This window comes from Eretmochelys imbricata, chromosome 23 (assembly GCF_965152235.1).
Source record: "Eretmochelys imbricata isolate rEreImb1 chromosome 23, rEreImb1.hap1, whole genome shotgun sequence".
NCBI lineage: Eukaryota > Metazoa > Chordata > Testudines > Cheloniidae > Eretmochelys > Eretmochelys imbricata.
The window spans coordinates 9,546,613-9,561,817 of NC_135594.1; positions in this window are offsets into that span (position 1 = coordinate 9,546,613).

The following is a 15,205-nucleotide window of genomic DNA, read 5'->3' on the forward strand; positions in this document are numbered from 1 at the left end:
CAGGGATGGTTTTAAAAATGGAATTTTATTAAACTTAATGTCCAACTCCCCAAACAAACGCAGGCTGCAACCCGCTGGGTCCCCCTGGAGAATGACAGAAACCCTCCTGGGGGTGCAGCTTGCATCCCCACTGTTCCTCTTTAGCCTCGCTAGCAGATCTCCAAACCCTTAAAGGGACAGGACACAGCCTTAGAGATACAGGATGCAGGTATGTAGAACCCTGACATTCCCGTATCAGTGCTACACTCCTCCTGTGGAAATATAATATCCCCCAAATATTCCCATTAACAAAATATAAAACATTCCGTCCAGCCATTTGTCTGCTCTTATTAGCAGACACCTACGACTTCCACAAGCTCGTGCTTTCAGTCTCAGATGAGCTTTTGTCTTGCTCCTTTTTCATCAGATCTGGAAACTTTTGCATCTCTCTTTGGTTTAATTCACATTAAGCAGAAAATGTCAGTGTCAAGGGTTGTTCCATCGCCCAACCAAATAGCCAGTTCTGAACAGTTTACATTCCCAGAGATCCTCAAATCTTATGAAATACCAGCTCCCACATGGTAAGCGGTATAACCATGTAAGACAAAGTCATTAGACATAAAAAACGTCTACTCAAGAAACATAAAACTAACTATGTAGCGCTATCGACCCCTTTTCTAGAGCAATATCCAAACCAGAAGCCAATGTCTCTTCATTTACATTAATCTTGGAGAGAATGCAGGATAAGATACAGGAATAGGTACTAGGTACAGCATGTAAACACAAGGATAAAGCCATGGTGCATTCACCAGTAGCTGGAATTAGACACTGATGAGTAAGTTCATAGGTCAGTGTCTGGGGGGCTCTTCCCTCTCTAGTCAGAGGACCTCAGGTGACAATGGATTGTTCTCGAGATCTGTCCTCTTGTGCACTGATGGTTTCCGGGTCCATGGTCACATTTTGCCATTCATGTCTTTCATTGGCCGATGTGGATGTCACATCAGACTAGTCATCTGTCTTCAAGTTTACAAGATCAACAACATCCCCATTTCCCAGCTGTGGAAGGAATGTTTCTGCCTCTGAATTCAGAGTCACCATGCCATGGGTACCATGTTGTTTGTCTTCGCTCTCACTGTCAGAATCACTGGAGTCCAAATTCTGTCCTTATTGAGGCTTGGTCTACACTACAGCCTACTTCAGTATCACTCACATCACTCAGGGGTGTGATTAATCCACACCCTCTGAGTGACATAGTTATACCGACCTTAACCCCCTGTGTAGACAGTGCTCTCCCGCCAACATAGCTCTCGCAGGGGTGGACTTATTATGCTGACAGGAGAGCGCTCTCCCATCAGCATAGAGCATCTTCACCAGATGCGCTACAGTGGAGCAGCTGCATCGGTGCATCTGTGCCACTGTAGCGTTTCTAGCAGAGACTCGCCCTTAGATTTCCAGTTTTGCTGATTTACCTTGATCTCTGTATCTTCTGCAGTGGTGCTGTGCAGCACAGTGTCATATCCAAGGGCAAGAAAACCCAGAGAAGCCAAAACTTGTGGTGACAAACTCTATCACCTCCTTCTCCACCCTCTGCCTTTACTCTGTGAACTCTCCCCTTTCCTTTCATGTTCTAACATGAATTTTATCTTCCCAATAGGATGTTAGTTTGCCTGGTCCCCTTCCTGACAAGTACTCCTGTCCCCTGGCCAGAGGGCAGCACCATACACTTTCTGACCATAATGATTCTTACCACGAATAGCAGAGTTTTGAGAACATATTGAGGCCAGTTCATAAACGTCTTTCAATTGCTGTTTCTGTCTCTCAGCATATTCTTTATGGTTCCTAGGTGCAGATTCAGAGTTCATAGGTAGAGCAAATGCAATGACAATAGACAAATGTGATTATCTTCAAGATAATAAATAGAAGGGTGGGAACTCATAGCATCATTTTGTGTACAGTTATAGGCATTGATGGTCTTATGGTCTTATTAAGGGAGTCCTTCCAGTCTGATTTTTGTTCTTCTGGCAAGGTTATCCATGTAGCCAGCAGAATTCGATTCAGCCTTTCTACTTGCCCATTGCCCTGTGGGTGGTATGGGGTTATGGGAGAAGTTTAAATCTTACTGTAGTACTCTACCCTTTGGAAAAGAAACTATTTTCAAACTCTGCTCCTTATTGACGATGGATTCTTTTGGGGAAATCAAATCTCAAAACAAACTAATTGAAGATCTTGTCTGTCACTGTCTTTCCTGAGTTTTTGGTGGTAGGGTAGACTTTGACAAACCAAGTAAAGTGATCCACCGAGGCTCAGATGTATTCAAATCTTTCTTTGATTCTTCCTAGATGGAAGAAGCCTATGGATAAAAGTACAAATGCTTCTGTTGTAACTAAGGAAGTAAGGTGCCACCAGACTCCTTGTTGTTTTTGTGGATACAGACTAACACGCCTACCCCCTGGTACTTGTTGTAACTATGGTAGTTAGATGAAATCTGGTACGCTGGTGAGGTTTCTTTTGCTTGGTGCACATACAAACTCTAGTGACACAATGTTCGATGTACAACATCCTCCTGTGTTCTCTTGGTATTTGGTTTGTGCCCCAAAAACTTATACGGAAGCATTTTAGCAATAGCTGGATCTTTCTTCTGAGGTGCCAAAATGTCTTCTCCTGGAATAAGTTTTATGGTGGATGTAATGCCCATGAAGGAGACTTTTACTGTCAAAGGATTGGTAGTAATAACTGCTAACCTGGACACCTTGCCATCAGTTTGTATATCCAAGGAGTTTGACTGCTTTAACAACACCTGTGTTCGTCTCTTCTGTGTATTCTGTGCATCCTCTCAATATCAAGGGGAATTCCTGATAAAGCATTAGATTTCCCTAGATGATATTTAACTGCAGTAGAACCTCAGAGTTACGAACACCTTGGGAAAGGAGGTTGTTCGTTACTCTGAAATGTTCGTAATGCTGAACAAAATGTTATGGTTGTTCTTTCAAAAGTTTACACCTGAGCATTGACTTAATAGAGCTTTGAAACTTTACTATGCAGAAGAAAAATCCTGCTTTCCCTTTATTTTTTTAGCAATTTATGTTTAATACACTACTGTAGTGTATTTGTTTTTTCTCTCTCTGTTGCTGCTGCCTGATTGTGAACTTCAGGTTCCAAATAAGGTGCATGGTTGGCTGGTCAGTTCATAACTCTGATGTTCAGAACTCAGGTTTTCTACTGTATGAAGTTAAAGTCAGCTAATTCTGCAACCCACCAGTGCACTATGGGGTTCAGCCTGGCAGTGGTGGAGATGTAGGTTAGCACATTATTATCTCTGTTAACTGTGAAGGATTGTGCATCGCAGATTTAGTCTACTAAATAAATAAATGGTCAGTTTTCGGAGTGGAGAGAGGTAAATAGCAAGGTCCCCAGGAGAGCTGGCTGTATTTCAAGGAATCCCTGTTGAGGTTACAGGGACAAACCATCCCGATGTGTCGAAAGAACAGTAAATATGGCAGGCGACCAGCTTGGCTTAACGGTGAAATCCTAGCAGATCTTAAGCATAAAAAAGAAGCTTACAAGAAGTGGAAGGTTGGACATATGACCAGGGAAGAGTATAAAAATATTGCTCGGGCATGTAGGAATGAAATTAGGAGAGCCAAATCGCACCTGGAGCTGCAGCTAGCGAGAGATGTTAAGAGTAACAAGAAGGGTTTCTTCAGGTATGTTGGCAACAAGAAGAAAGCCAAGGAAAGTGTGGGCCCCTTAATGAATGAGGGAGGCAACCTAGTGACAGAGGATATGGAAAAAGCTAATGTACTTAATGCTTTTTTTGCCTCTGTCTTCACGAACAAGGTCAGCTCCCAGACTGCTGCGCTGGGCATCACAACATGGGGAATAGATGGCCAGCCCTCTGTGGAGAAAGAGGTGGTTAGGGACTATTTAGAAAAGCTGGACGTGCACAAGTCCATGGGGCCGGACGAGTTGCATCCGAGAGTGCTAAAGGAACTGGCGGCTGTGATTGCAGAGCCATTGGCCATTATCTTTGAAAACTCATGGCGAACCGGGGAAGTCCCGGATGACTGGAAAAAGGTTAATGTAGTGCCAATCTTTAAAAAAGGGAAGAAGGAGGATCCTGGGAACTACAGGCCAGTCAGCCTCACTTCAGTCCCCGGAAAAATCATGGAGCAGGTCCTCAAAGAATCAATCCTGAAGCACTTACATGAGAGGAAAGTGATCAGGAACAGTCAGCATGGATTCACCAAGGGAAGGTCATGCCTGACTAATCTAATTGCCTTCTATGATGAGATTACTGGTTCTGTGGATGAAGGGAAAGCAGTGGATGTATTGTTTCTTGACTTTAGCAAAGCTTTTGACACGGTCTCCCACAGTATTCTTGTCAGCAAGTTAAAGAAGTACGGGCTGGATGAATGAACTACAAGGTGGGTAGAAAGCTGGCTAGATTGTCGGGCTCAATGGGTAGTGATCAATGGCTCCATGTCTAGTTGGCAGCCGGTGTCAAGTGGAGTGCCCCAGGGGTCGGTCCTGGGGCCGGTTTTGTTCAATATCGTCATAAATGATCTGGAGGATGCTGTGGATTGCACTCTCAGCAAATTTGCGGATGATACTAAACTGGGAGGAGTGGTAGATACACTGGAGGGCAGGGATAGGATACAGTGGGACCTAGACAAATTGGAGGATTGGGCCAAAAGAAATCTGATGAGATTCAATAAGGATAAGTGCAGGGTCCTGCACTTAGGACGGAAGAACCCAATGCACAGCTACAGACTAGGGACCGAATGACTAGGCAGCAGTTCTGCGGAAAAGGACCTAGGGGTGACAGTGGACGAGAAGCTGGATAGGAGTCAGCAGTGTGCCCTTGTTGCCAAGAAGGCCAATGGCATTTTGGGATGTATAAGTAGGGGCATAGCGAGCGGATCAAGGGACGTGATCGTCCCCCTCTATTCGACATTGGTGAGGCCTCATCTGGAGCACTGTGTCCAGTTTTGGGCCCCACACTACAAGAAGGATGTGGATAAATTGGAAAGAGTCCAGCGAAGGGCAACAAAAATGATTAGGGGTCTGGAACACATGACTTATGAGGAGAGGCTGAGGGAACTGGGATTGTTTAGTCTGCGGAAGAGAAGAATGAGGGGGGATTTGATAGCTGCTTTCAACTACCTGAGAGGTGATTCCAGAGAGGATGGTTCTAGATTATTCTCGGTGGTGGAAGAGGACAGGACAAGGAGTAATGGTCTCAAGTTGCAGTGGGGGAGGTTTAGGTTGGATATTAGGAAAAACTTTTTCACTAGGAGGGTGGTGAAACACTGGAACGCATTGCCTAGGGAGGTGGTGGAATCTCCTTCCTTAGAAGTTTTTAAGGTCAGGCTTGACAAAGCCCTGGCTGGGATGATTTAATTGGGGATGGGTCCTGCTTTTGAGCAGGGGGTTGGACTAGATGACCTCCTGAGGTCCCTTCCAACCCTGATATTCTATGATTCTATGATTCTATGATCTGTACTGGGACCGGTGCTGTTCAGCATATTCATTAATGATCTGGGAAAGGGGGTACACAATTTTGGCAGGCTCAGCTTAGTTTTTCACTCCAGCTAGCTCCTGAAGCTCAATCCTGGGCAAACTGCCCTGATTACAGTTTCCATTATCTCTGTCTCAGTGGTCCCCTTGGGAACACCATTTGCAATTTGATAAGCCAAACTGCTTTGGTTTAGCCTGTCCTTTTGCAGGGAGTTCCTAAACTGTCCTGTTATTTTAAAGTCTTTCTTTAACACTGGTTTTCTTTTCTGGGATGGGATTGACAGATCTTTTGCTCCTCTTTTGCTGTACCAATGGCTTGTAAAATCTTCTCTCTTAATGCCAGCAATGTAAGACAATCCCTGATTTTCCAGCAGGTTTGGCTCTTCACTATTGAAATGAATTCTGATATATTTGGGTAAGGTCAAAGAGCTTTTGGCTGCAGTTTCACTGTAATGTGTCCCAGAAATGCCCAGGGAGTCACAGACTTCTCTTAAATGCTCATCCTTTAGCTGGTATCAGAGTCCTCCTACCTCCACTACTGGTCTTTTAACTCTCTCCCAGCCATAGCACTTGCAACCAATGAAGTCTTCCCTGGCAGCTTTCTCTGGAGCAGTCTGCAGCAGTTTGGTGGGTTCCTCTCTTGGAGAGATCAGATCATTGCAATTCAGCCTCTCCTGTCTGGGCTCACCAAATCTTACGCTCCTGGAGCAGGGGCGGTTTGAATAGTGGAGTCTTATTAAACTTAGTATCCACAAAACAAACAAGAGCTTCAAGCCTTTTCTGGTTCCCTTGGGAGTGCTACACTGCAGCTGAATTGAGCCGAGGCGAACGTATGGCTCCTCTCAGAGAGTGCAGTGAAGACACGAAGTGATGGAGCTTGTTTCCCTTCTGGGGAGCTGCATTCACTCAGCTGGGGGGGCGGGGGGGAGGGATAGCTCAGTAGTTTGAGCATTGGTCTGCTAAACCCAGGATTGTGAGTTCAATCCTTGAGGGAGCCATTTAGGGATCTGGGGCAAAAAGTGGGGTTTGGCCCTGCTTTGAGCAGGGGTTGGACGAGATGACCTCCTGAGGTCCCTTCCAACCCTGATATTCTATGATGCTAGAACAGGCCAGCAGGGGAGCATCTCCTCCTGTGCAGGGAATCATCTCAGGAGAAGCACAAGGAACAGAACAGCCTTTGGACTGTACACATCTGTCCTAGACTACACAACACCTCTTCTCTCCTCCTCGCTTCATCTTCAGGGAGCAGTATTTTACTGCACGCCGTCCGCTCTGACCCCTTTTGTTGATACACAAAAAGTGTTCATGGGAACATTGCTGGTGCCAGCACTGCCAGGGCACTAGCGCGTGTGCACACTTCATCGCCTTTACCAGCGCTGGGCGTTTCCACAGCAACAGGCTGCATCGGCAAGAGGTGTGTGGCTCCGGGGTCGTCATCCCAGCATCCCTCATGCCACCATCAGGCACGTTGTCTTGTGTGGGCTTTTTGCAGTGCATTGTGGGATACAAGCACCCCTCTCAGGGAATGTTAGCGTTTAGGGTGCGGGACAGATCTGGCAATGTCCTGGCACATCCTGGGCGAACCTACCTGAATTAAGGGTAAGTCACTTTGGAGTCCATTGTATTAAAAATGCAAAGTTTCTGTATTATTGGGGGTCGTACAAAATTTCTCTAGGGGGGAGGCGTGGCCAGTGTAAACCTCCAGAAGCATTATGAGCTTCAAAGGACTATTTCAAAGAACTCGCCAGACAAACAAAGTTACATGGGGCTCTGGGGAAATACCTGGGGGAGGCAAATGCATGTTACTAGGCATGGCAGGGTGTAGAGGATTCCTGCATGAGTCCCCACTGACAAAAAAAACAACCACTTTGTTGGGAGCTGTTCTTCGTTTGGTCACTGTAAGAGTTGCTTTGGCAGGAAGGGGCAGAAGAGGAATGGAGGAAGGACCCAATAGCCATCACAGCCAAAAGATGGAGTTAAAACAAAGGACAGATTTGTACCCACACATTCAAAACACACGAGATTACCAGTCCATTGCTTTAATGACTTGGCTAACTCATCATGCGAAAGGACCCCATTGCCACCAGCTGTCCTTTGATCAGCCAAAGTCAGGAATACAAGACATAGCCATTAAAGCCTGCAGTGGTGCAGAGATATCTAGTAAGAGTCCTTGTGATAAATGAAGGTGGGGGGAGCTCCTTTTTATGGACGCCCAGACAGCCAGTTACCTATAAAGTCCCTCTTGGTGGCTGTTCTCTGCTTGCTTTACCTGTAAAGGCTTAAAAAGTCCCCCAGGTAAAGGAAAGGGAGTGGGCACCTGACCAAAAGAGCCAATGGGAAGGCTAGAACTTTTTAAAATGGGGAAAAAACGTCTGATGTTGTTCTCCAGGAAAGAGGGGGACGAGGAGCAGTTATGCTATGAGAAGCTTTAAGCCAGATATGATCAGAGAGCATCAGATCATACCTAGAACAACTTATTTGGAACCCCCAGATGTGTAAGTAGATCAGGAATGTTTAGAAAGACACAATTAGGTTTATTTCTGTTTATTTCTTATGGCTAGTGGACTCCTCTGTGCTAACCCCAGGTGCTTTTGTTTGCTTGTAACCTTTAAGCTGAACCCCCAAGAAAGCTATTTTGGGTGCTTAATTTTTGGAATTGCTCTTTTAAAATCTAGCAAAAGCCTAAGTTCCAGATGTATTTTCTTTCTTTTTGTTTCTAATAAAATGTACTTTTTTTAAGAACAGGATTGAATTTTTGGTGTCCTAAGAGGTTTGTGCATGTTGTTTAATTAGCTGGGGGCAACAACTAATTTCCTTTGTTTTCTTTCTCAACTCTTCTCCGGAGTGGGTGGGGGTGAAAGGGCTTGAGGGTACCCCAGAGGAAGGAATTCACAAGTGCGCCTTCCTGGGCTCTCAAAGGGGTTCTGCACTTGGGTGGTGGCAGCATCTATCCATCCAAGGTCAGAGAGAAGCTGTAACCTTGGGAGTTGAATACAAGCCTGGAGTGGCCAGTATTAATTTTTTGAATCCTATCGGGCCCCCACCTTGTGCCAGAGTGGGGAATCAGCCTTGGCAATCCCAGTCTTTCAAGCAAGATTCAAGTTCCGCTTAGTACAAGCCATGCTATGGCATCCGTTTTGTTGGAAGTTTTTCTTCTGCTGTTTATTGTAAGAGTTGCTTTGGCAGGAAGGACCAGAAGAGCAATGGAGGAATAACCTGGCCATGGCCAAGATAAGAAGCAAAGGCCAATGACCACAAGGGGGGTTCGAATGCAGCCATACAGAGCACAACGGATTAGCAGTCCATCGCCTTAACCAGTCAGCCAGGCCATCAGTTAAAAGGGCTCTGGTGTCACCAGCTGTCCTTTGATCTGCTGAAGACAGTGCTGAAGCCTGTAATCATGCTAGTGTTGGGGAAGCCTCCTTCAAGATTCCCATTCTCGAGAGGTGGTTGTGAGTCCTAGCGGGTGAAAGACATGCTACGGCAATTGCTCCCTAGCTGTTACCACCAGAACAAGGAGGAAAGGCCAAAGATAAATGTGGTGTTTGAAATCACATGGGCAGATCACAATGGAAGTGCTGGGACACCAGTTGGGGTGTGTGTGTGGCTGAGTCACGACTGACCCCATAATATGTGCTGTGTCTGTTTCTGGAGGATGCCCCAGGGTGGCTCCCGCAGGTCCCAGCCCTGGATTATAAATAGGCTTCGTAGAACTCAATTTTTAATTTTTTTTCTTTATAATTTTGACAATGTCAATGTTGATTTTTAAGGGTTTTTAAATTTTTGTTATCAGTTTAAATGTCCACTACTGGTTAAAATCATGGGTTTTCAGCAACGTTTTTATATTTATTGATTTATATTTCACAGTGGAGGGAATTAAAGGGGGGGTCAGACAATAATTATTTAATGGCAGTAGATGTTGAGATGCAAAAAGTTAAAGCTTTCTAACCATTAAGACACAAATTGGCATAATCACATGTCAAAATATACAGTAAATATCCCAAAATCAACCTCTAACAATGTCTCGAGCAGCATTTCTCTTATTTTGCTTATCTGCAAATGTATGATTATTATCGATGGAAATATTTTCTTGTGGGTTTGTGTGCATGCAGGGAACTTGATGTTTACTGATATTTACCAATAACAATCTCATCCATCCAAGCCTAGTTCTAAACAGAGCCCCGCACTGTGCTTGAGATGAGCACAGAGCGTGGGCTGTGGTTGCAGGCTGTGGTCCCTGTTCCCAGCACAGGAGTGTCTCCTCCCCCAACCCCAACCCCATCCCCTCGGTCCTAGCAGTATTTATAGACACACAGCCCCAGGGAGGGCAAGCAAACAGCACCCTTTGGGTCAGGCCCACAGCTCTCTCCTGCTGGATCCGGCTCCCTCTCCCCAGGCCAGGCCTGCAGGAATGAAAATTAAACCCTTATGAAGTGAATGTGTCACTGCTCACACACGGGGCCGGACTCTGTCCTGGGGACAGGAGCATGATCCCAGAATGACACTGTTGCAAGCCGTGGGGTTCCTCTGTATTTACACACACACACAGAGCAGTGTGACTGAAGAGCATGGACTGAGGTGTGTGCGGGAGGGCCATTTTACGTAGTCTCCTCGCAGTCTCTCCAGGACATGGGCACAGAGAGCGGGAGCTGCCATAGCAATGTTCCCTCTAATTTTTTCCATCCATGTGCAGAATAAATTTTGTTATGTGCACCGAGGTATGTGCCTATGTGTGCCATCAGTAGAAACAAAAAAACTAGATAGAATATATATTTTTAAAAAGTTACCATAGGGATAATTACTCCAGCCAGGACAGGTTAGGCCTTTTAGAACTCACTACTCAAAGCATTAAATTTAAGGGGAAGAGAAATGAAAAATATGAAATGCACAAACCAGTCAAAACACTAAAATCACACACTTTGAAAGAATAAAATTACAGAGAATATATGTGCATTACAGGAAGTACGAAGAAGTAACAACAACAATAATAGGAGTATGTGTTGGGAGGTGAGTGTGAAAGAGACTGTGTGTGTGTGTGTGAGAGAGAGAGAGCGAGAGACAGACAATGTGAGCTGGCTGCTGGGGAAATCTCAGAAACAGTGCATGTCCCTTTAAGAAAGGCACTCAGTCACACTCACCGTTCAGGGCTCTGTCTTTAAGGGCTTGTCTACACTGGCACTTTACAGCGCTGCAAGTTTCTCACTCAGGGGTGTGAAAAAACACCCCCCTGAGCCCTGCAAGTTTCAGCGCTGTGAAGTGCCAGTGTAGACAGTGCACCAGCGCTGGGAGCCGTGCTCCTCCGTGCTATTCCCTGCGTGGAGGTGGGTTTTTAGAGCGCTTTAACGTTGCCAGTGAAGACGCCCTCAGATAAAGTTCAGATCTCACCACAGAGGAGCGCCTGCGGGCTGCTTCTTGGAGCTACTCCTTGTTGCCCCATGTTTATCAGTTACCCCCCCCCCCATCTAGTCTCATTAGTGAGTTTCTCCCCCGGCCCCGAGTCTCATGGACACATCGCTGCACAGTTACGCAGCCCACAGACCCCTCTCTAATCCCAGCCCCCCTGGTCTGCCCCGGTGACCCAGGAACTTCTTGGTGCCAACTGACCGAGGGCAGAGGGGTGCACAGAGTTTTATGGGATCCCCTGGGTGAGATATATGCACAATAGCTCACCAAAGGGTGGCCTCAGAGGTCTCTACCAAGAGTCCGTAGCGCACTGGGCATCTTCATTGCTGCAGGGTGTTTGTATGGGACATAGCTTAAGAGAGATGTGAAAAGTGAGAGATTAGGCTCCAGAAGTGTTGAAGAAAAGCTCATCTCCTGCACCATGGCAATCCCTTCGGCTGAGCCAATCAGCACACAGAACAAAGCCCAGCCGTGGAGACAGGCTATATTCACTGTCTGGGCCAGGTGCAGGCCTGAGAATCTACAAAGGGCTTGGCTACACTTACAGTGCTGCTTAGAGAAGACGCTACCTATGAGAGAGCTCAGCGTAGGTACTCCACCTCCACGAGAGGTGGGAGCTGGGCCAAAGGGAGAAGCCCTCCTGTCGACACAGTGCTGTCTGCACTGTGGGATAGGTCAGTATAACTGCGTAGCTCAGGGATGTGGATTTTCCACACCCTTGATCGATGTAGTTAGACTGACATACACTGATAGTGTAGACCAAGCCTAGGACAAAGGACCCCGAGGGTAAGTCTGCGAAGAGACACCTCCTCTGGGAAGAGACAATGGTCTGAACCTAGAAAGAAAGAGGAGAGGGGACAAGAGCTCCCTTTCACCCAGGAGGTGGCTGACAGTCTCAGGAACAGGAGATCACAGCCAAGCCTGGAGTAAAACCCCGGAAGGACTGTGGGGTGAGCGTTGCTCTACCAGACAGAAAAGAATCTCGTTCAGTGAGTCTAGGCTCTAGTCAAGGTGGTTTGATTTTATTGGCCATGGAACCATTTCTTTCCAACCCCTCTCCTTGCTACCCCTCGAATCTCTACACTCTGTGAAATCACTTGTCCTTGGTGTCACTATGAAGGGATCTAGGGCTGTGTGTTGATCAGGGCAGTGATTGGAGGTGGAGCTGGTCAGCTGGGGGCCCTGTTCCTTTGGGAGCAGCGGATCTGTGACTGCTGTGAGTGCCCTGCGGGACAGGGGCTGGGTGCTGCAGCAGGACGCTTGGAGGGCTGGGGGCTGGAGTGTGCCTATTGCCAACCTAGAGAGAGGCCACCCCACGAGGCCTAGAGGGCACAGCTTGTGTGGCCTGTAGCCAGGGGAGTCGGAAAGCTGATCCCTGGCGGGCACAGACAAGGCTTCCTCATGCCAGGAGCAGCTGGTAGTGAAGTGCCTCACTGCCCCGGGTCCCCCCAGGGACCATCACGGGCCCCCAGAACCTCCAGCCTCCTCTTCTTTCTCCTCCTCCCCACCATTCCCCTCAATATATGGGGGCTCTCCCCTGCCCTTCCCCGCAGGCCTCTCCTGTCGCTCCTGGTCAGGCTGAGCGACGGCTCTTTTCTCCATGATGCAGGGGATGATCAGGGCAGACGTCACGAGGAGCAGGACCAGGGTGGAGCGCAGGATCCAGACCCAGAGCAGAACAGCAGGTCCTGGAACATGGGAGAGAGCAGGGTGAGAGATCACGTGCCATGGGGCTGAGTATGGGAACAAATGCACAAGACAAGCCTCACTCCCTGCCTGGCTGGAGGGGTCTTTGTTGAGTGCTTCCCCCCCACACCACACACACTGGGGTGGGGGGGGGGAAATTTCACCCAGCAATGTTGGGGAATTTCACCCAGCAATGACACATCCTGGACAAGCCAGGGGGAGGCCTTTGACTGACCCTGGTCTTACTGGTTAGAGACCTCATGTGATCCTGCCTGGCCCCGCTCCTGTGAGGATCTTCCTCACGGCTGCCTCTTTGCCCGTGGGTGTCCAGCCCTAGCACCTGGTCAGCTGGTGTCAGCCCCCTGCTCTGCACCCTTGGGGCCCTTTCTGAGACGTGCCGGCAACTGGAATCAGGGCTGATACATTGGGGACTGAACTGGGGACCTCCAGAGCTGAAAACATCAGCTGCCCTTTCATGAACTAAAGAACCAAGCCTCTGACATCGTCGGCTGTAACAAGCCACAGCCTCTGTGGCTAGGCAGTGAGAGAAACTTGTAACACACTCACCACTGGGTTAGGCTGTCTCCCTGGGGCTGCTCCCAATTAGGACAGGCCAAAATTGTCTAATCTCAGTGCAAGGCTTTCCCCTTCTTACAGAGAAATCACACAGAATTAAAGAAAACCGGTTACCTTTGGCAGAAGCCTCCCCTCCAGAGTTGCTGGCCCCAAGTGTAACCCTTCTGCCCGTCAGAGTTGGCAGCAACAAGGGCCGGGTTCAATATCTAGGGGATCCCATTCCAATAACACAATGCAAACCGGCTCGAGCCCCCACCCAGTGACCTGGGACAAATATATACCACCCCCGCTGGGCGCCTCCAAGACGCAATACTTCCCCTCTCGCAAGCACATAGCCTGAGTGTAGCAAAAGTCTTTTAATAACAGAGAGAAACAATGTGGCATTATATTGGGGAAACACCACCAACAGGATTCATAACACAACCCATGAGCAAAAAAAAACCCACCCCAGGCAAATTGGGGCATGCCCTTTTCCCTTTGGTTCTTGAGTCCAGCAACCCCAAATCACCCAAAGTCCCAAAAGTCCAATGCCCCAAAAGTCTCTGTCCCTGGTCAGGGCAGCCCCAGAGTTCGAAAGTTTATCTGCGGAGCTTTACCTCCCAACCTGGGTGGAAATGGGACGGGGGTAAGAGGCACCTTACATGATCTGAAGCTGACCGCCCCATAGCTCCATAGCGGCGCTCCGCTCCGCCAGCCGCCCCACAAACTCCTTCGCTCCGCTGCGCTCCGCTCCGCCAGCCACCCCACGAACTCCTTCGCTCAGCTGCGCTCCGCTCCACCAGCTGCCCCACGAACTCCTTCGCTCAGCTGCGCTCCGCTCCGCCAGCTGCCCCACGATCTCCTTCGCTCAGCTCCACGACCCACAAGCAGCTCCTGCCATCCACACACTGCTCCGCGTCGAACTGCTTCACCAGCCGTGCCGCAAACTGCTCCACAATATATCTTCAGGCTCCCCCACTACTTAACACAACACTCAGTGATTTCAGCTCTTAGGTGAATTCAGCTTGTAGTAGGGGAGCCCCAGTGCTGGTGCACTGTCAGCCCAAAGTGAGCTCAGCAGCCTATAACTAGACTTCTAATGAAATCAAAATTAGCTCTGATATTCCACAGTGGAGAGAGGAGGAAGTGCAATTAACATGGAAGGCCCTCACCAAGGGGCCCATGCCACCAAGTATTAATACTTGTCCCCAGCCTCTCTCTATTCACACAGTTTTGGAACCCATGACCCTTGCCTAGTGAGTGCTACTTAGTTGATGGTGAATCCCTCCATCATAACAAAAGGCCACGTACAGTTCCAAGCACAGTTCCCATAATCAGGGTAATAACAATTTATTCTTCCTGCCCCAATAACAGAGACGCTGGGGATCCCACAGCAGCCAAAGTGACCATTTGAGCAGCTATGGTCTCATTCTAGGCGTGGTGGGTGTGCCTATGCAAATGACATCGGCCCCTGAAGTTCTTTTCCACAACTTGCCACACCTCACCACCAGATGTCAGGGTGGAGCTCATCCTGACACTGCTTACATCCTCCCCCCAGCCGAGACTTTGTCGTCCCGACAAATCACACTCCCTTTATACCAACTCATTGGTTTCCTCCAAAGGGCCTCAGGAAGCCCACTTTAGCTTCCACAAGCCTGTGTGCTAAATGTATTGGCTCCTCACTAGTCACCCCAGGTGCATCATAAGTTAACCGTTTCACTGGTCTTATCACCCTGTCTCGTCTATTGAGAATCTCTGTTGCCGAGGTAGGGGGAACGTCCTCTTGAGTGACGGATGGAGAGGCTTCCCTGGAGGGTCCCTCGGCTACTGGCGTAGGCCCCTGCACTCCTAGTTCTAACGCTGGAGGGTCCAAGGTGCCCAGGACATCCTCTACCTGTCTGTCCCCATTGTCCAGTAACCTGTGTGTGTCATCACAGGGGGGTCTCATCAGCAGCACCGGGGTATCAGAAAGGGGCCTAAATAGTTCCGCCATTGGGTTTAGGGCGGAAGAGGGAAAACTCTCGTTTGGTTCAGCTGATCGAGACTGAAATCTTGTCTCCATCCC